The following is a 21,575-nucleotide window of genomic DNA, read 5'->3' as shown; positions in this document are numbered from 1 at the left end:
AACATCCCATATCCCCTATGGATCTGGTCAACATCCCATATCCCCTATGGATCTGGTCAACATCCCATATCCCCTATGGATCCTGGTCAACTGGAGACAACATCCCATATCCCCTATGGATCCTGGTCAACTGGAGACAACATCCCATATCCCCTATGGATCACCAATTAACTGGAGACAACATCCCATATCCCCCTATGGATCTGGTCAACTGGAGACAACATCCTTATATTCCTATGGATCCTGGTCAACTGGAGACAACATCCCATATCCCCTATGGATCCTGGTCAACTGGAGACAACATCCTATTTGGATCTATGGATCTGGTCAACTGGAGACAACATCTATATCCCCTATGGATCTGGTCAACATCCATATCCCCTATGGATCCTGGTCAACTGGAGACAACATCCCATATCCCCTATGGATTCTGGTCAACTGGAGACAACATCCATATCCCCTATGGATCCTGGTCAACTGGAGACAACTATATCCCCTATGGATTCTGGCCAACATCCCTTATCTATGGATCTGGTCAACTGGGAGCAACATCCCATATCCCCTATGGGATCTGGCCAATATCTCTATATCCCTATGGATTGGTCAACTGGAGACAACATCCCATATCCCTTATGGGGATTCTGGTCAATTGAGATAAGCATCTCTATATCCCTATGGGATTCTGGTCAGCATCCCATATCTTTGCGGGATCTCCTGGTCAACTGGAGACAACATCCCATATCCCTATGGGACTTGGTCAACTGGAGACAACATTCTATATCCCCTATGGGGATTCTTGTCAATATCTCTATATCCCCTATGGGATCCTGGTCAACTGGAGACAACATCCATATCCCCTATGGATCTGGTCAAGGCATCCCATATCTCTATGGATCTGGTCAATTGAGACAATATCCCTATATCCTGGTCAATATCTCATATTATCTATGGATTCTGGTCAAAGCTGGAGATAATATCCCTTATTCCTATGGATCTGGTCAACTGGAGACAACATCCCATATCCCTATGGGATTATCTGGATTGGTCACTGGAGACAACATCCCATTTCCTATGGATCTGGTCGCTGGAGACAACATCCATATCCCTATGGATCCTTGTCAGCATTCTATATCCCTATGGATCCTGGTCAACTGGAGACAACATTCCATATTCCCTATGGATCTGGTCAACTGGAGACAACAACCCGCATCCTATGGATTCCGGTCAGCATCCTGGTATGGATCTGGTCAACATTCATATCCCTATGGATCTGGTCAACATCCCATATCTCTATGGATCTGGTCAACTGGATCTGGTCAACATCCCTATATCCCCTATGGATCTGGTCAACTGGAGACAACATCCCATATCCCCTATGGAACATCACTTATCCCCTATGGCTCAACTGGAGACAACATCTCATATCCCCTATGGATCTGGTCAACTGGAGACAACATCCCATATCCCCTATGGATCTGGTCAACAGACAACATCTCATATCCCTATGGATCTGTGGTCAACTGGAGACATCCCTATATCCCTATGGATCTGGTCAACATCCCTATATCCCCTATGGATCCTGGTCAACTGAGACAACATCCCATATCCCCCTATGGATTTGGTCAACATCCCATTCCCTATGGATCCTGGTCAACATCCCATATCCCCTATGGATCCTGGTGATCCCTATGGATCCTGGTCAACTAGAGACAACATCCATTCCTATATTCCCTATGGATCCTGGTATCTATGGATCTTGGTCAAGTGTGTGCCTTTCCAAATCATGCCAATCAATTCAATTCACCACAGGTGGACTCAATCAAGTTGAAGAAACATCAAGGATGATTAATGGAAACAGGATGCACCTGAGCTCAATTTCAAGTTTCATAGCAAAGGGTCTGAATACTTATGGAAATAAAAGGTATTTCTATATTTAATTTTGTATAAAAGTGCAATAAAATAAAATATGTATTTTTTCTTTGTCATTATGGGGTATTGTGTGGAGTGGACTTCGCCCTAATGTGGCTTAATGAAGCCAGTGGCTTCATTAAACTCCTCACTGGTACTTCCTTTTTTGCTCATTAAAATACCCTGCTCAAAAAGGTACTTTACTACATAGGAATAGGGTGCCATTTGGGGACGAAGATAACCCCTAACCCAGACTGTGCTGTAAAGTTAACTATCCATGAAGGATCCCCCAACACAGCACCTAACCCCAGCACTAGATATTACTCTGTGTTGTAGACTCACCTCGTTGTTAGCCTCTCCATGAAGGATCCTCCCGACAAAGCACCCTAACCCCAACACTAGATATTACTCTGTGTTGTAGACTCACTCGTTGTAGCACTCTCCATGAAGGATCCTCGAACAAAGCACCTAACCCCAACACTAGATATTACTCTGTGTTTGTAGACTCTCCACCTCGTTGTTAGCACTCTCCATGAAGGATCCTCGAACAAAGCACCCCTAACCCCAACACTAGATATTACTCTGTGTTGTAGACTCACCTCGTTGTTAGCACTCTCCATGAAGGATCCTCCCGAACAAAGCACCCTAACCCCAACACTAGATATTACTCTGTGTTGTCGACTCACCTCTTGTTAGCACTCTCCATGAAGGATCCTCCGAACACAGCACCCCTAACCCCAACACTAGATATTACTCTGTGTTGTAGACTCACCCTCGTTGTTAGCACTCTCCATGAAGGATTCCATCAAAGCACCTAACCCCAAAACTAGATATTACTCTGTGTTGTAGTCACCTCGTTGTTGGACTCTCCAGAAGGGATCACTCCGAACAAAGCACCCTAACCCCAACACTAGATATTACTCTGTGTTGTCGACTCACCTCGTTAGACTCTCCATGAGAAGGATTATAACAATCCAATCACAGGAGGAGATGAGCAGAGGTCTGTGAGCATTGATAACAACAACCTGAAGGTGACGTCTGAGACAGAGAACATTATAACAACAACCTGAAGGTGACGTCTGAGACAGAGACATTATAACAACATTTATAACAACAACCTGAAGGTGACGTCTGAGACAGAGACATTATAACAACAACCTGAAGGTGACGTCTGAGACAGAGACATTATAACAGCAACCTGAAGGTGACGTCTGAGACAGAGACATTATAACAACAACCTGAAGGTGACGTCTGAGACAGAGAGACATTATAACAACAACCTGAAGGTGACGTCTGAGACAGACATTATAACAACAACCTGAAGGTGACGTCTGAGACAGAGAGACATTATAAACAAATCCTGAAGGTGACGTCTGAGACAGAGAGACATTATAACAACAACCTGAAGGTGACGTCTGAGACAGAGACATTATAACAACAACCTGAAGGTGGCGTCTGAGACAGAGACATTATAACAACAACCTGAAGGTGACGTCTGAGACAGAGACATTATAACAACAACCTGAAGTTGGCATCTGAGACAGAGACATTATAACAACAACCTGAAGGTGGCGTCTGAGACAGAGACATTATAACAACCTGAAGGTGACGTCTGAGACAGAGAGACATTATAACAACAACCTGAAGGTGGCGTCTGAGACAGAGAGACATTATAACAACAACCTGAAGGTGACGTCTGAGACAGAGAGACATTATAACAACAACCTGAAGGTGGTCTGAGACAGAGACATTATAACAACAACCTGAAGGTGGCGTCTGAGACATTATAACAACAACCTGAAGGTGACGTCTGAGACAGACATTATAACAACAACCTGAAAGGTGGCGTCTGAGACAGAGAGACATTATAACAACAACCTGAACGGTGGACGTCTGGGTGACATCTTGAGACCAGAGACATTATAACAACAACCTGAAGGTGGCGTCTGAGACAGAGAGACATTATAACAACAACCTGAACCTGGAGACAGAGAGACATTATAACAACAACCTGAAGGTGACGTCTGAACAGAGACATTATAACAACAACCTGAAGGTGACGTCTGAGACAGAGAGACATTATAACAACAACCTGAAGGTGACGTCTGAGACAGAGACATTATAACAACAACCTGAAGGTGACGTCTGAGACAGAGAGACATTATAACAACAACCTGAAGGTGACGTCTGAGACAGACATTATAACAACAACCTGAAGGTGAGCGTCTGAGACATTATAACAACCCTGAAGGTGACGTCTGAGACAGGGACATTATAACAACAACCTGAAGGTGACGTCTGAGACAGAGAGACATTATAACAACAACCTGAAGGTGACGTCTGAGACAGAGACATTATAACAACAACCTGAAGGTGACGTCTGGGACAGAGACATTATAACAACAACCTGAAGGTGACGCTGAGACATTATAACAACAACCTGAAGGTGACGTCTGAGACAGAGACATTATAACAACAACAACCTGAAGGTAGCGTCTGAGACAGAGACAGAGACATTATAACAACAACCTGAAGGTGACGTCTGAGACAGAGACATTATAACAACAACCTGAAGGTGACGTCTGGAACAGAGACATTATAACAACAACCTGAAGGTGACGTGCCTGAGACAGAGAGACATTATAACAACAACCTGAAGGTGACGTCTGAGACAGAGAGACATTATAACAACAACCTGAAGGTGACGCGTCTGAGACAGAGACATTATAACAACAACCTGAAGGTGACGTCTGAGACAGAGACATTATAACAACAACCTGAAGGTGACGTCTGAGACAGAGACATTATAACAACAACCTGAAGGTGGCGTCTGAGACAGAGACATTATAACAACAACCTGAAGGTGACGTCTGAGACAGAGACATTATAACAACAACCTGAAGGTGGCGTCTGAGACATTATAACAACAACCTGAAGGTGACGTCTGAGACAGAGACATTATAACAACAACCTGAAGGTGACGTCTGAGACAGAGACATTATAACAACAACCTGAAGGTGACGTCTGAGACAGAGACATTATAACAACAACCTGAAGGTGGCGTCTGAGACAGAGACATTATAACAACAACCTGAAGGTGGCGTCTGAGACAGAGACATTATAACAACAACCTGAAGGTGACGTCTGAGACAGAGACATTATAACAACAACCTGAAGGTGAGACAGTTATAACAACAACCTGAAGGTGACGTCTGAGACAGACATTATAACAACAACCTGAAGGTGACGTCTGAGACAGAGACATTATAACAACAACCTGAAGGTGACGTCTGAGACAGACATTATAACAACAACCTGAAGGTGACGTCTGAGACAGAACATTATAACAACAACCTGAAAGGTGACGAGACAGACAGAGACATTATAACAACAACCTGAAGGTGACGTCTGAGACAGAGAGACATTATAACAACAACCTGAAGGTGGCGTCTGAGACAGAGAGACATTATAACAACAACCTGAAGGTGACGTCTGAGACAGACATTATAACAACAACCTGAAGGTGACGTCACAGAGACAGAGACATTATAACAACAACCTGAAGAAGGTGACGTCTGAGACAGAGACATTATAACAACAACCTGAAGGTGACGTCTGAGACAGAGACATTATAACAACAACCTGAAGGTGACGTCTGAGACAGAGAGAACATTATAACAACAACCTGAAGGTGACGTCTGAGACAGAGAGACATTATAACAACAACCTGAAGGTGACGTCTGAGACAGAGACATTATAACAACAACCTGAAGGTGGCGTCTGAGACAGAGACATTATAACAACAACCTGAAGGTGACGTCTGAGACAGAGACATTATAACAACAACCTGAAGGTGACGTCTGAGACAGAGACATTATAACAACAACCTGAAGGTGACGTCTGAGACAGAGACATTATAACAACAACCTGAAGGTGGCGTCTGAGACATTATAACAACAACCTGAAGGTGATCTGGACAGAGACATTATAACAACAACCTGAAGGTGACGTCTGAGACAGAGACATTATAACAACAACCTGAAGGTGGCGTCTGAGACAGACATTATAACAACAACCTGAAGGTGACGCCTGAGACAGAGACATTATAACAACAACCTGAAGGTGACGTCTGAGACAGAGACATTAAACAACAACCTGAAGGTGGCGTCTGAGACATTATAACAACAACCTGAAGGTGACGTCTGAGACATTATAACAACAACCTGAAGGTGGCGTCTGAGACAGAGACATTATAACAACAACCTGAAGGTGACGTCTGAGACAGGAACAACAACCTGAAGGTGACGTCTGAGACAGAGAAACACATTAAACAGAACACATCACCCCATCCAAAGTTCCAAACACATGATAACTTCCTAGTCAAAAGCAACAGAAAACACTTTGATCTACGATGCAGCATGGTTTACCTGTGAAGGTGTTCTTGTTGAGACACTCCTTGATGCGGTTGGATTTCCTGACGTGGAAGGCCTTGGTGATTTCTGGTTCATGAAGCCTTCATGGTTCATGATGTTCTCCCACCATCATCCTCCAGGTCAAACACCTCCAGGACCTCCGCGATCTGGGCGATCTTCATCAGATCCCGCTCCTCTTCATCCAGCTCCCCAGTGTAGAGGAACCTCAACACGGCACTGAACGGACCCAGCTGGATGGAGTAGTCCATCTTCACCACCGTCATGTGAGCCGGGGAGCCCGTCACAGGGTTGGTCACACTCTCCTTGTGGATGCTGTAGAAGGCCTTGCTCCAGGAGGCCAAGGACAGCTTGGTGCGCCGGTGCTTACCAGAGAAGCTCATCATCTTCAGGGTGCCGTCACTCTTAGAGGCCCGGAGGAACAGGGAGAGAGGTTGGGGAGTACAGCCACGTCCTCCCTCTGTGTCCAGACTAAGGGTCCTGAGGAGAGAGTCCCGGGCATGCCGCTCCGTCACCACCAGGCACTGGGACTCGTCACTGAAGTCCATCTGGAAACAATCACATTTATAACGGGTTTTTATGTCAAAGTGCTCTACAGAAACCCAACCGGAAAACCACAGAGAGCAAGCAATACTGAGGCAGAAGCACAGTGGCTAGGAATAAAAACCTAGAAGGAAGGACACCTGGAGAGGAACCTAGAGAGGAACCTAGAGAGGAACCTAGAGAGGAACCTAGAGAGGAACCTAGAGAGGAACCGAGAGAGGAACCGAGAGAGGAACCAGAGGGAACTAGAGAGGAACCAGAGAGGAACTAGAGAGGAACTAGAGAGGAACTAGAGAGGAACCTAGGGAGGAACCTAGGGAGGAACCTAGAGAGGAAACTAGAGAGGAAACTAGAGAGGAAAACCTAGAGAGCAACCTAGAGGAAACCAGGCAAAGAGACACTACCTGGAACAGGTCATAAAACTTGGAGGAGGAGGTAGAGAGTAGATCTTGTGGGCGAAGATGTGGATGTGGTCCTGGAGGATGAACATGACGTCAGCACAAAGAGGACTGTCCAATAGGAGGCCAGGACCCTCCCGTTGTTGATGACACACTCTGGAATCTTGATGAGAGGGGGCGGTGCTTTGGGCGGCAGGAAGGGCGCCTGGAGGAGGGGCTTCTGGACCTTCCGAGGTGGGACTTCCAGAACTGCAGGTGTCGACGGAGATGAGCGCGGCTCGAATGGCATTGTCGAAGATATCCTTGATGCCAAACTGGTCGAACACACTGGTCTCATAGTAGGAGATGCCCAGCTCCTGGCCACCTCCCGGCCACTCTCTGGAGGAAGGATGTCTCCGGGCTTTATCGGCCTGGTGGGGAGGAAATAAGAGCTATTCTCAATACGGAAGAATACAAAGTCATTATTTATTAAATGTATGTAAACCAGTTTGCTAAATTTAATAAAATGTCAGTAGTTACTGCACAGAGTTTCAACTAACACTAAAATGTATAGATTTCGTCAACCAAAACCAGCTACATGATGACATTCCTCTTTAAGGAATACCTAGGATAGGATAAGTATTCCCTCTCACCCCCTTTTTAAGATTTAGATGCACTATTGTAAAGTGACTGTTCCACTGGATGTCATAAGGTGAATGCACCAATTTGTAAGTCGCTCTGGATAAGAGCGTCTGCTAAATGACTTAAATGTAAAATGTAAATGTAATGACATAATGCTGTTTCTATACCTGGCTAGTGGCCTCCTGGCCCTGTTGACAGTCACATGATGACATAATGCTGATTCTATACCTGGCTAGTGGCCTCCTGGCCCTGTTGACAGTCACATGGTGACATAATGCTGATTCTATACCTGGCTAGTGGCCTCCTGGCCCTGTTGACAGTCACATGGTGACATAATGCTGATTCTATACCTGGCTAGTGGCCTCCTGGCCCTGTTGACAGTCACATGGTGACATAATGCTGATTCTCACATGGTGACATAATGCTGTTTCCTGGCTAGTGGCCTGGCCCTGTTGACAGTCACATGGTGACATAATGCTGTTTCTATACCTGGCTAGTGGCCTCCTGGCCCTGTTGACAGTCACATGGTGACATAATGCTGATTCTATACCTGGCTAGTGGCCTCCTGGCCCTGTTGACAGCCATGGTGACATAATGCTGTTTCTATACCTGGCTAGTGGCCTCCTGGCCCTGTTGACAGCTGGTGACATAATGCTGATTCTATACCTGGCTGTGGCCTCCTGGCCCTATTGACAGTCACATGATGACATAATGCTGATTCTATACCTGGCTAGTGGCCTCCTGGCCCTGTTGACAGTCACATGATGACATAATGCTGATTCTATACCTGGCTAGTGGCCTCCTGGCCCTGTTGACAGCTACATGGTGACATAATGCTGTTTCTATACCTGGCTAGTGGCCTCTGGCCCTGTTGACCACATGACATTGACAGTCACATGATGACATAATGCTGTTTCTATACCTGGCTAGTGGCCTCCTGGCTCCTGTTGACAGTCACATGGTGACATAATGCTGATTCTATACCTGGCTAGTGGCCTCCTGGCCCTGTTGACAGTCTCATGGTGACATAATGCTGATTCTATACCTGGCTAGTGGCCTCCTGGCCCTGTTGACAGTCACATGGTGACATAATGCTGATTCTATACCTGGCTAGTGGCCTCCTGGCCCTGTTGACAGTCTGTTGACATAATGCTGATTCTACCTGGCTATGGCCTCCTGGCCCTGTTGACAGTAATGCTAATGCTGATTCTATACCTGGCTAGTGGCCTCCTGGCCCTGTTGACAGTCACATGATGACATAATGCTGATTCTATACCTGGCTAGTGGCCTCCTGGCCTGTTGACAGCTACATGGTGACATAATGTGATGACCTCCTGGCCCTGTTGACAGTCACATGGTGACATAATGCTGATTCTATACCTGGCTAGTGGCCTCCTGGCCTGTTGACAGTCACATGGTGACATAATGCTGATTCTATACCTGGCTAGTGGCCTCCTGGCCTGTTGACAGTCACATGGTGACATAATGCTGTTTCTATACCTGGCTAGTGGCCTCCTGGCCCTGTTGACAGTCACATGATGACATAATGCTGTTTCTATACCTGGCTAGTGGCCTCCTGGCCCTGTTGACAGTCACATGATGACATAATGCTGATTCTATACCTGGCTGGCCTCCTGGCCCTGTTGACAACTCACATGGCATAATGCTGATTCTATACCTGGCTAGTGGCCTCCTGGCCCTGTTGACAGTCACATGGTGACATAATGCTGATTCTATACCTGGCTAGTGGCCTCCTGGCCTGTTGACAGTGACATAATGCTGTTTCTATACCTGGCTAGTGGCCTCCTGGCCCTGTTGACAGTCACATGGTGACATAATGCTGATTCTATACCTGGCTAGTGGCCTCCTGGCCCTGTTGACAGCTACATGGTGACATAATGCTGATTCTATACCTGGCTAGTGGCCTCCTGGCCCTGTTGACAGCTACATGGTGACATAATGCTGATTCTATACCTGGCTAGTGGCCTCCTGGCCCTGTTGACAGTCACATGGTGACATAATGCTGATTCTATACCTGGCTAGTGGCCTCCTGGCCCTGTTGACAGTCACATGGTGACATAATGCTGATTCTATACCTGGCTAGTGGCCTCCTGGCCCTGTTGACAGTCACATGGTGACATAATGCTGATTCTATACCTGGCTAGTGGCCTCCTGGCCCTGTTGACAGTCACATGATGACATAATGCTGTTTCTATACCTGGCTAGTGGCCTCCTGGCCCTGTTGACAGCTACATGGTGACATAATGCTGATTCTATACCTGGCTAGTGGCCTCCTGGCTGTTGACCTGTGACATAATGCTGTTTCAGTCCTGGCCCTGTTGACAGGTGACATAATGCTGATTCTATACCTGGCTAGTGGCCTCCTGGCCCTGTTGACAGTCACATGATGACATAATGCTGTTTCTATACCTGGCTAGTGGCCTCCTGGCCCTGTTGACAGTCACATGGTGACATAATGCTGTTTCTATACCTGGCTAGTGGCCTCCTGGCCCTGTTGACAGCTGGTGACATAATGCTGTTTCTATACCTGGCTGTGGCCTCTGGCCCTGTTGACAGCTACATGGTGACATAATGCTGTTTCTATACCTGGCTAGTGGCCTCCTGGCCCTGTTGACAGTCACATGGTGACATAATGCTGATTCTATACCTGGCTAGTGGCCTCCTGGCCCTGTTGACAGCCACATGGTGACATAATGCTGTTTCTATACCTGGCTAGTGGCCTCCTGGCCCTGTTGACAGTCTCATGGTGACATAATGCTGTTCTATACCTGGCTAGTGGCCTCCTGGCCCTGTTGACAGTCACATGATGACATAATGCTGTTTCTATACCTGGCTAGTGGCCTCCTGGCCCTGTTGACAGCTACATGGTGACATAATGCTGTTTCTATACCTGGCTAGTGGCCTCCTGGCCCTGTTGACAGTCACATGGTGACATAATGCTGTTTCTATACCTGGCTAGTGGCCTCCTGGCCCTGTTGACAGTCACATGGTGACATAATGCTGTTTCTATACCTGGCTAGTGGCCTCCTGGCCCTGTTGACAGCCACATGGTGACATAATGCTGATTCTATACCTGGCTAGTGGCCTCCTGGCCCTGTTGACAGCTACATGGTGACATAACGCTGATTCTATACCTGGCTAGTGGCCTCCTGGCCCTGTTGACGGCCTCCAGATCAGCGTAACGCAGGTCCAGCTGACAACCCACCAGGATGACAGGCGTCCTGGGACAAAAGTGCTTGATCTCCATATGCCACATGGTCTTGACGTGATGCAGAGAGTTGGGGTTGGCGATGGAGAAACACAGCACAACCACGTCTGACCTGGAGAGAACAGACAGGAGCCAGAAAGACACACAGAAAGCTACTGTTTACAGGCCTCCTGGGCCGTATGCAAATCAAATCAAATTGTATTTGTCACATACACATGGTTAGCAGATGTTAATGCGAGTGTAGCGAAATGCTTGTGCTTCTAGTTCCGACAATGCAGTAATAACCAACAAGTAATCTAACTAACAATTCCAAAATTACAATGTAAGGGGATAAAGAATATGTACATAAAGATATATGAATGAGTGATGGTACAGAGCAGCATAGGCTCTACAGTAGATGATATAGAGTACAGTATATACATATGAGATGAGTATGTAAACAAAGTGGCATAGTTTAAAGTGGCTAGTGATACATGTATTACATAAGGATGCAGTAGATGATATAGAGTACAGTATATACGTATGCATATGAGATGAATAATGTAGGGTATGTAAACATTATATTAGGTAGCATTGTTTAAAGTGGCTAGTGATATATTTTACATCATTTCCCATCAATTCCCATTATTAAAGTGGCTGGAGTTGAGTCAGTGGCAGTGTCAGTGTGTTGCCAGCAGCCACTCAATGTTAGTGTTGGCTGTTTAACAGTCTGATGGCCTTGAGATAGAAGCTGTTTTTCAGTCTCTCGGTCCCAGCTTTGATGCACCTGTACTGACCTCGCCTTCTGGATGATAGCGGGGTGAACAGGCAGTGGCTCGGGTGGTTGTTGTCCTTGATGATCTTTATGGCCTTCCTGTAACATCGGGTGGTGTCGGTGTCCTGGAGGGCAGGTAGTTTGCCCCCGGTGATGCGTTGTGCAGACCTCACTACCCTCTGGAGAGCCTTACGGTTGTGGGCGGAGCAGTTGCCGTACCAGGCGGTGATACAGCCCGCCAGGATGCTCTCGATTGTGCATCTGTAGAAGTTTGTGAGTGCTTTTGGTGACGAGCCGAATTTCTTCAGCCTCCTGAGGTTGCTGTCTGTGTGAGTGGACCAACTCAGTTTGTCTGTGATGTGTATGCCGAGGAACTTAAAACTTACTACCCTCTCCACTACTGTTCCATCGATGTGGATAGGGGGGGTGTTCCCTCTGCTGTTTCCTGAAGTCCACAATCATCTCCTTAGTTTTGTTGACGTTGAGTGTGAGGTTATTTTCCTGACACCACACTCCGAGGGCCCTCACCTCCTCCCTGTAGGCCGTCTCGTCGTTGTTGGTAATCAAGCCTACCACTGTTGTGTCGACCGCAAACTTGATGATTGAGTTGGAGGCGTGCGTGGCCACGCAGTCGTGGGTGAACAGGGAGTACAGGAGAGGGCTCAGAACGCACCCTTGTGGGGCCCCAGTGTTGAGGATCAGCGGGGTGGAGATGATGTTGCCTACCCTCACCACCTGGGGGGCGGCCCGTCAGGAAGTCCAGTACCCAGTTGCACAAGGCAGGGTCGAGACCCAGGGTCTCGAGCTTGATGACGAGCTTGGAGGGTACTATGGTGTTGAATGCCGAGCTGTAGTCGATGAACAGCATTCTCACATAGGTATTCCTCTTGTCCAGATGGGTTAGGGCAGTGTGCAGTGTGGTTGAGATTGCATCGTCTGTGGACCTATTTGGGCGGTAAGCAAATTGGAGTGGGTCTAGGGTGTCAGGTAGGGTGGAGGTGATATGGTCCCTGACTAGTCTCTCAAAGCACTTCATGATGACGGAAGTGAGTGCTACGGGGCAGTAGTCGTTAAGCTCAGTTACCTTAGCTTTCTTGGGAACAGGAACAATGGTGGCCCTCTTGAAGCATGTGGGAACAGCAGACTGGTATAGGGATTGATTGAATATTTCCGTAAACACACCGGCCAGCTGGTCTGCGCATGCTCTATGATGGCGCGGCTGGGGATGCCGTCTGGGCCTGCAGCCCTGCGAGGGTTAACACGTTTAAATGTTTTACTCACCTCGACTGCAGTGAAGGAGAGTCAGCATGTTTTCATTGCAGGCCGTGGCAGTGGCACTGTATTGCCTCAAAGCAGGCAAAAAGTTATTTAGTCTGCCTGGGAGCAAGACATCCTGGTCCGTGACTGGGCTGGTTTTTATCCTTGTAGTCCGTGATTGACTGTAGACCCTGCCACATGCCTCTTGTGTCTGAGCCATTGAATTGAGATTCCACTTGGTCTCTGTACTGAGGCTTAGCTTGTTTGATTGCCTTGCGGAGGAATAGCTACACTGTTTGTATTCGGTCATGTTACCAGTCACCTTGCCCTGATTAAAAGCAGTGGTTGCGCTTTCAGTTTCAACGCGGATGCTGCCATCAATCCACGGTTTCTGGTTGAGAATATTTTAATCATTGCTATGGGAACGACATCTTCAACGCACGTTCTAATGAACTCGCACACCGAATCAGCGTATTCGTCAATGTTGTTATCTGACGTCTGAAAACATATCCCAGTCCACGTGATGGAAGCAGTCTTTGAGTGTGGAATCAGCTTGGTCGGACCAGCGTTGGACAGACCTCAGCGTGGGGGCCTCCGTTTTATTTTCTGTCTGTAGGCAGCGTCACTAACTGAGTTCCCTGAATTCCTATCGGACCTTGTTGTCAGGGCAGATAATATTCTAGTTTTGGTGACTTTGATATTCACATGGAAAAGTCCACAGACCCACTCAAAGGCTTTCGGAGCCATCATCGACTCAGTGGGTTTTGTCCAACATGTCTCAAGACTTACTCACTGCCACAGTCAAACTCTGGATCTAGTTTTGTCCCGTGGAATAAATGTTGTGGATCTTAATGTTTTCCTCATAATCGTGGACGATCGGACCACCATTTTTATTACATATGCAACAAATAATCTGCTCAGATCCCAACCAAGGATCATCAAAAGCCATGCTATAAATTCTCAGACAACCCAAATATTCCTAAATTCCCTTCCAGACTCCCTCCACCTACACAAGGACGTCGGAGTACAATTATCGGTTAACCACCTAACTGAGGAACTAAATTTAACCTAGTCTCTGACAAGACAACAGCTGCAGTACTACACCAAACACAACACCACTCTGACAAGGCAACAGCTACAGTACTACACCAAACACAACACCACTCTGACAAGGCAACAGCTACAGTTCTACACCAAACAGAACACCACTCTGACAAGACAACAGCTACAGTACTACACCAAACACAACACCACTCTGACAAGACAACAGCTACAGTACTACACCAAACACCTGTTATAACAGAGGTTATAATGAATGATTAGAGGGGTGTGGGTTTAAACTGCCTTCAAGGTAAACAGACAGACAGACCTCATGTCTCGCCGACATCAACAGATGTTAGAGGATGATGGTGGCAGCTTGACAACGATCAATCCACCAATCAATGAAAGCTCATCGGAGGCACCAGTTCCATTAAGACAGTCTGAGGCATCATTTAAGAATAACACAGTCGGATACTAAGATCGAGAGAAAACTAATTTACAGGAAGTCTAAAACCAGCTGAATATTTTAGTGTCCAGAGGGTCAGAACCGGGAAACCAGGTCGCTGACATTGGGCCAATAGGCTTAACCCACTCGGTGGGAATTGTAACATGGCTCATTAGACAGGATCACTACACTATGCATGCAGCCATCAGTCCATGCCAAATATATCAGGACTCACGTCTAGGTAGTATATACTACCTAACCAAGCAGAGTAGCATACACTACCTAACCAAGCAGAGTAGCATACACTACCTAACCTAGCAGACACTACCATCCATCCATCCTTACCCACACCTACCCATCCCATTCTTACCCACACCTACCCATCCATCCATCCTTACCCACACCTACCCATCCCATTCTTACCCACACCTACCCATCCATCCCATTCTTACCCATCCCATCCCTCCATCCTTACCCATCCCATCCTTACCCACACCTACCCATCCATCCTTACCCACACCTACCCATCCATCCTTATCCACACCTACCCATCCATCCCATCCTTACCCACACCTACCCATCCATCCCATCCTTATCCATCCCTACCATCCATCCATCCTTATCCATCCCACCCTTACCCATCGTTACCCATTCCATGATTACCCATCGTTACCCATCCCATCCTTACCCATCCCATCCTTACCCATCCCATCCTTACCCATCCCATCCTTACCCATCCCATCCTTACCCATCCCATCCTTACCCATCGTTACCCATCGTTACCCATCCCATCCTTACCCATCGTTACCCATCCCATCCTTACCCATCGTTACCCATCCCATCCTTACCCATCGTTACCCATCCCATCCTTGCCATCGTTACCCATCCTCATCCTTACCCATCCTTACCCATCCCATCCTTACCCATCCTTTACCCATCCCATCCATCGTATCCTTACCCATCCCATCCTTACCCAATCCATCCCTACTCATCCTTAGTCATTCCAGAAAATACGCCTCAGTCCCAGCCTCAGCCCCAGCATCCCAGCCTCAGCATCCCAGCCTCAGCATCCCAGCCTCAGCATCCCAGCCTCAGCATCCCAGCCTCAGCATCCCAGCCTCAGCATCCCAGCCTCAGCATCCCAGCCTCAGCATCCCAGCCTCAGCATCCCAGCCTCAGCACCCCAGCCTCAGGTGTCAGTCTTACCTTCAGTACGAAGCGTCTGTCTTTATGATGATCGCCAAAGGTGTCCCACAGCCTGAGAGACACACTGACCTCATCCACCACATCCCTGGAGCGCTCCAACACCTACAGCGGTCACACAGAGACACATATTAGAAAACATACAGATTTTTAAACAAGATTCATTTAAAATACTGTACATAGAATGCAGGTGGGTGTGAGTGATGACAGGCTGGGGGTGAGTGAGACAGGCGGGGGCTGAGAGTGAAGACAGGCGGGGGGCTGAGAGGAAGACAGGCGGGGGCTGGAGGTGATGACAGGCTGGGGGGTGGTGAAGACAGGCGGGGGCTGAGAGGAAGACAAGGGGCTGAGAGTGAAGACATGGGGCTGAAGTGAAGACAGGGGCGGGGGGCTGAGAGTGATGACAGGCGGGGGCTGAGAGTGAAGACAGAGGCGGGGGCTGACAGTGAAGACAGGCGGGGGCTGAGAGTGAAGACAGGCGGGGGCTGACAGTGAAGACAGGCGGGAGAAACTGAGAGTGAAGACAGGCGGGGGCTGAGAGTGGAAGACAGGCGGGGGCTGAGGAGTGAAGACAGGCGGGGGCTGAGTGAAGACAGGCGGGGGCTGAGAGTGAAGACAGGCAGGGGCTGAGAGTGATGACAGGCGGGAGCTGAGGTGATGACAGGGGGCTGAGGAAGTGATGACAGGCGGGGCTGAGAGTGATGACAGGCGGGGCTGGGAGGAGTGATGACAGGCGGGGGCTGAGGTGATGACAGGCGGGGGCTGAGGTGATGACAGGCGGGGGGCTGAGGTGATGACAGGCGGGGGCTGAGAGTGAAGACAGGCGGGGCTGAGAGTGAAGACTAGGCGGGGGTGAGTGAAGACAGGCGGGGGGTGAGTGATGACAGGCGGGGGGGGTGAGTGATGACAGGCTAAAAGTGAGTGATGACAGGCGGGGGTGGTAGTGATGACAGGCTGGGGGTGGTGATGACAGGCGGGGGGTGAGTGAAGACAGGCTGGGGGTGAAGTGAAGACAGGCTGGGGGTGAGTGAACAGGCTGGAGGGTGAGTGAAGACACAAGCTGGGGGTGAAGGATGACAGGCTGGGGTGAGGGATGACAGGCTGGGGGTGAAGTGAAGACAGGCTGGGGTGAGTGAAGACAGGCTAGGGGTTGAGTGAAGACAGGCTGGGGGGTGAGTGATGACAGGCTGGGGGTGAGTGATGACAGGCTGGGGGTGAGTGATGACAGGCTGGGGGTGGTGATGACAGGCTGGGGGTGAGTGATGACAGGCTGGGGGTGAGTGATGACAGGCTGGGGTGAGTGATGACAGGCTAGTGGGTGAGTGATGACAGGCTGGGGAGTGAGTGATGACAGGCTGGGGGTGAGTGATGACAGGCTGGGGGTGAGTGATGACAGGCTGGGGTGAGTGATGACAGGCTGGGGGTGAGTGATGACAGGCTGGGGGTGAGTGATGACAGGCTGGGGGTGAGTGATGACAGGCTGGGGGTGAGTGATGACAGGCTGGGGGTGAGTGATGACAGGCTGGGGGTGAGTGATGACAGGCTGGGGGTGAGTGATGACAGGCGGGGGGTGAGTGATGACAGGCTGGGGGTGAGTGATGACAGGCGGGGGGGTGAGTGATGACAGGCGGGGGGGTGAGTGATGACAGGCTGGGGGTGAGTGATGACAGGCTGGGGGGTGAGTGTGATGAGACAGGCTGGTGAGGGATGACAGGCTGGGGGGTGAGTGACAGACAGGCTGGGGGGTGAGTGAAGACAGGCTGGGGGTGAGTGAAGACAGGCTGGGGGTGAGTGAAGACAGGCGGGGGGGGGTGGAGTGAAGACAGGCGGGGGTTGAGTGAAGACAGGCTGGGGGTGAGTGATGACAGGCTGGGGGGGTGAGTGATGACAGGCTGGGAAATGAGGAAATGACAGGCTGGGGGTAGTGATGACAGGCTGGGGGTGAGTGACAGGCTGGGGGTGAGTGATGACAGGCTGGGGGTGAGTGATGACAGGCTGGGGGTAGTGATGACAGGCTGGGGGTGAGGATGACAGGCTGGGGGTGAGTGATGACAGGCTGGGGGGGGTGAGTGATGACAGGCTGGGGGGTGAGTGATGACAGGCTGGGGGTGAGTGATGACAGGCTGGGGGGTGAGTTATGACAGGCTGGGGTGAGTGATGACAGGCTGGGGGGTGAGTGATGACAGGTAGGGAGGGCTGTTTGGTGACAGGTAGGGAGGGCTGTTTGGTGACAGGTAGGGAGGGCTGTATGATGACAGGTAGGAAAGGCTGTATGATGACAGGTAGGGAGGGCTGTTTGATGACAGGTAGGGAGGCTGTTTGATGACAGGTAGGGAGGGCTGTTTGATGACAGGTAGGGAGGGCTGTTTGATGACAGGTAGGGAGGGCTGTATGATGACAGGTAGGGAGGGCTGTTTGATGACAGGTAGGGAGGGCTGTATGATGACAGGTAGGGAGGGCTGTATGATGACAGGTAGGGAGGGCTGTATGATGACAGGTAGGGAGGGCTGTATGATGACAGGTAGGGAGGGCTGTATGATGACAGGTAGGGAGGGCTGTATGATGACAGGTAGGTAGGGCTGTATGATGACAGGTAGGGAGGGCTGTTTGATGACAGGTAGGGAGGGCTGTATGATGACAGGTAGGGCTGTTTCAGCTGCAGTGTAGAGAGACAGGTAGTGACAGACTGTATTGGTCTATAGCCCAGACCGTAGGGACGTGTGTTGGGGTTGGGGACAGGGTTAGGTTTGTACCTCTTGACACACTCTGTACTGGTCTATAGCCCAGAACGTAGGGAAGTGTGTTGGGGTTAGGGGTCAGGGTTAGGTTTGTACCTCTTGACACACTCTGTACTGGTCTATAGCCCAGACCGTAGGGACGTGTGTTGGGGTTAGGGGTCAGGGTTAGGTTTGTACCTCTTGACACACTCTGTACTGGTCTATAGCCCAGAACGTAGGGAAGTGTGTTGGGGTTAGGGGTCAGGGTTAGGTATGGTACCTCTTGACAGACTCTGTACTGGTCTATAGCCCAGACCGTCGGGACGTGTGTGGCCAGTAGTTGGTACTGGTTCAGAGTGGTGTTGCAGGCCCGAGCACAGATCAGCCGTGTCTTCCCTACGGCATTGTCCCCCACCACAACACACTTAATGGTCTCAACATTGGGTCTCTCGTAGTCCATACTACTGTTCAGGGCCCTGTGTGACAGGAGAGAAAACAGGCTCAATCACCTTGGATGACGATGCAACGTCAGGTAGTAGATCGTCTAAACAACGCAGATGAACAACGTAACGTAGGTACACGTTTAAATTAAGACTTCATTTTCACGCAGTTCATTCAAAACAACCCTGAAACACGTTCTAATAAGCAGCTATTCACATTCTTATGATTATACTGATGACATGGCAACAGGATAGTATTAACACTGAGGTCCACTAATCTGTCACTCTGCTGCTCTAGAACCACACTGCTGCAGAACACATCCAGAGGTCAGGGAATAAAGGGAGGAGGAGGAAACTGGCTCTAATCCGCAGCCCTGCATCCAAAACAAATCAGTTTAGCTCTTCAACAGAGCTAACAGGTCTCGGGTAAAGAGGGCCAGCTGAAAGGTCTCGGATAAAGAGGGCCAGCTGACAGGTCTCGGGTAAGAGGGGCCAGCTGAAAGGTCTCGGGTAAAGAGGGACCAGCTGACAGGTCTCGGGTAAAGAGGGGCCAGCTGAAAGGTCTCGGGTGCAAAGAGGGGGCCAGCTGAAAGGTCTCGCAAAGAGGACCAGCTGACAGGTCTCGGGTAAAGAGGGACCAGCTGACAGGTCTCGGGTAAAGAGGGACCAGCTGACAGGTCTCGAGAGTAAAGAGAGGACCAGCTGAAAGGTCTCGGTAAAGAGGGGCCAGCTGACAGGTCTCAGTAAAGAGGGGCCAGCTGACAGGTCTCGGGTAAAGAGGGACCAGCTGAAAGGTCTCGGGCAAAGAGGGGCCAGCTGACAGGTCTCAGGTAAAGAGGGCCAGCTGAAAGGTAGGAGTTAGTCCTACTGTATGGCATTCAGAACAGTTGACCTCAGTAGCTAAGAGGAGGAAACGGGCCTAGTCAACACCAGTGATGCTACTCTGACAGAGGAGGAAACGGGCCTAGTCAACACCAGTGATGCTACTCTGACAGAGGAGGAAACGGGCCTAGTCAACACCAGTGATGCTACTCTGACAGAGGAGGAAACGGGCCTAGTCAACACCAGTGATGCTACTCTGACAGAGGAGGAAACGGGCCTAGTCAACACCAGTGATGCTACTCTGACAGAGGAGGAAACGGGCCTAGTCAACACCAGTGATGCTACTCTGACAGAGGAGGAAACGGGCCTAGTCAGCACCAGTGATGCTACTCTGACAGAGGAGGAAACGGGCCTAGTTAACACCAGTGATGCTACTCTGACAGAGGAGGAAACGGGCCTAAGTCAACACCAGTGATGCTACTCTGAAAGAGGAGGAAACGGGCCTAGTCAGCACCAGTGATGCTACTCTGACAGAGGAGGAAACGGGCCTAGTCAGCACCAGTGATGCTACTCTGACAGAGGAGGAAACAGGCCTAGTTAACACCAGTGATGCTCACTCCTGACAGAGGAGAAGCGGGCCCTAGTCAACACCAGTGATGCTACTCTGAAAGAGGAGGGAACGGGCCTAGTCAGCACCAGTGATGCTACTCTGACAGAGGAGGAAACGGCCTAGTCAGCACCAGTGATGCTACTCTGACAGAGGAGGAAACGGGCCTAGTCAGCACCAGTGATGCTACTCTGACAGAGGAGGAAACGGGGTGTCAACATGTCAGAGATTTGAAGACACGGCAGATATTCCCAAAATGGGCCTGAGTGTAATAACATGTCGAGATTTGAAGACACGAGATATTCCCCAAAATGGGCCTGAGTGTAATAACATGTCAGAGATTTGATGACAGGAGATATTCCCCAAAATGGGCCTGAGTGTAATAACATGTCAGAGGTTTGAAGACAGGAGATATTCCCCAAAATGGGCCTGAGTGTAATAACATGTCAGAGGTTTGAAGACACGAGATATTCCCCAAAATGGGCCTGAGTGTAATAACATGTCAGAGATTTGATGACAGGAGATATTCCCCAAAATGGGCCTGAGTGTAATAACATGTCAGAGATTTGATGACAGGAGATATTCCCCAAATGGGCCTGAGTGTAATAACATGTCAGAACTTAAGAATTTCACTGTACCCTGCAATTACATTTGTGACCCTGTGCATGTGACTAATAAACTAATCTAATTAGCTACATACATTTTTTAAAATAATTAAACATGACTTGTTTATAATTTCAGAAGATAGTTGATGGGAGTCTGTTGCTTGGCATAATCACTCCGATGTCATTTAGGTGCAAAGTCTTTAAACGTTTCCAAACCTCCACAATGTGTTTCACAACCAGACTGCTGTAGTTTACTCAGAAATTGACACTAACTTGGGACTCAAATAATGAAATGAATCAAAATAATGTAACAAGGATGATGTCCTTGCATGATATAATTTGTATCCACATTAAAATGAGTTGAAGTGCCTCGACTCAACTACCGTGTAAAGTGCCAAGCACAGCTCTGTAATGACATAACAGAGACGACACCTAGTCTTCGTTCCAGTTGGCCAAGATGTCATAACAGAAGCACCTACCGTTCTCTAGGGCTGAGTGGTGTGATCTGGTCAACCAAAACTACAGGCAGGAGTTCAGAGTGCGATTCAATAATTG

At 48.9% G+C, this 21,575-nt stretch overlaps 1 pseudogene; it reads right to left on the bottom strand.

The window, feature by feature from the left end:
- Positions 1 to 2,847: 2,847 nt before the first annotated feature.
- Positions 2,848 to 19,017, bottom strand: LOC124023209 (annotated as a pseudogene).
- Positions 19,018 to 21,575: the final 2,558 nt, after the last annotated feature.

The sequence above is a fragment of the Oncorhynchus gorbuscha genome, unplaced genomic scaffold (assembly GCF_021184085.1).
Source record: "Oncorhynchus gorbuscha isolate QuinsamMale2020 ecotype Even-year unplaced genomic scaffold, OgorEven_v1.0 Un_scaffold_1544, whole genome shotgun sequence".
Lineage (NCBI taxonomy): Eukaryota > Metazoa > Chordata > Actinopteri > Salmoniformes > Salmonidae > Oncorhynchus > Oncorhynchus gorbuscha.
This window is presented reverse-complemented; position numbering and strand designations above follow the sequence as displayed.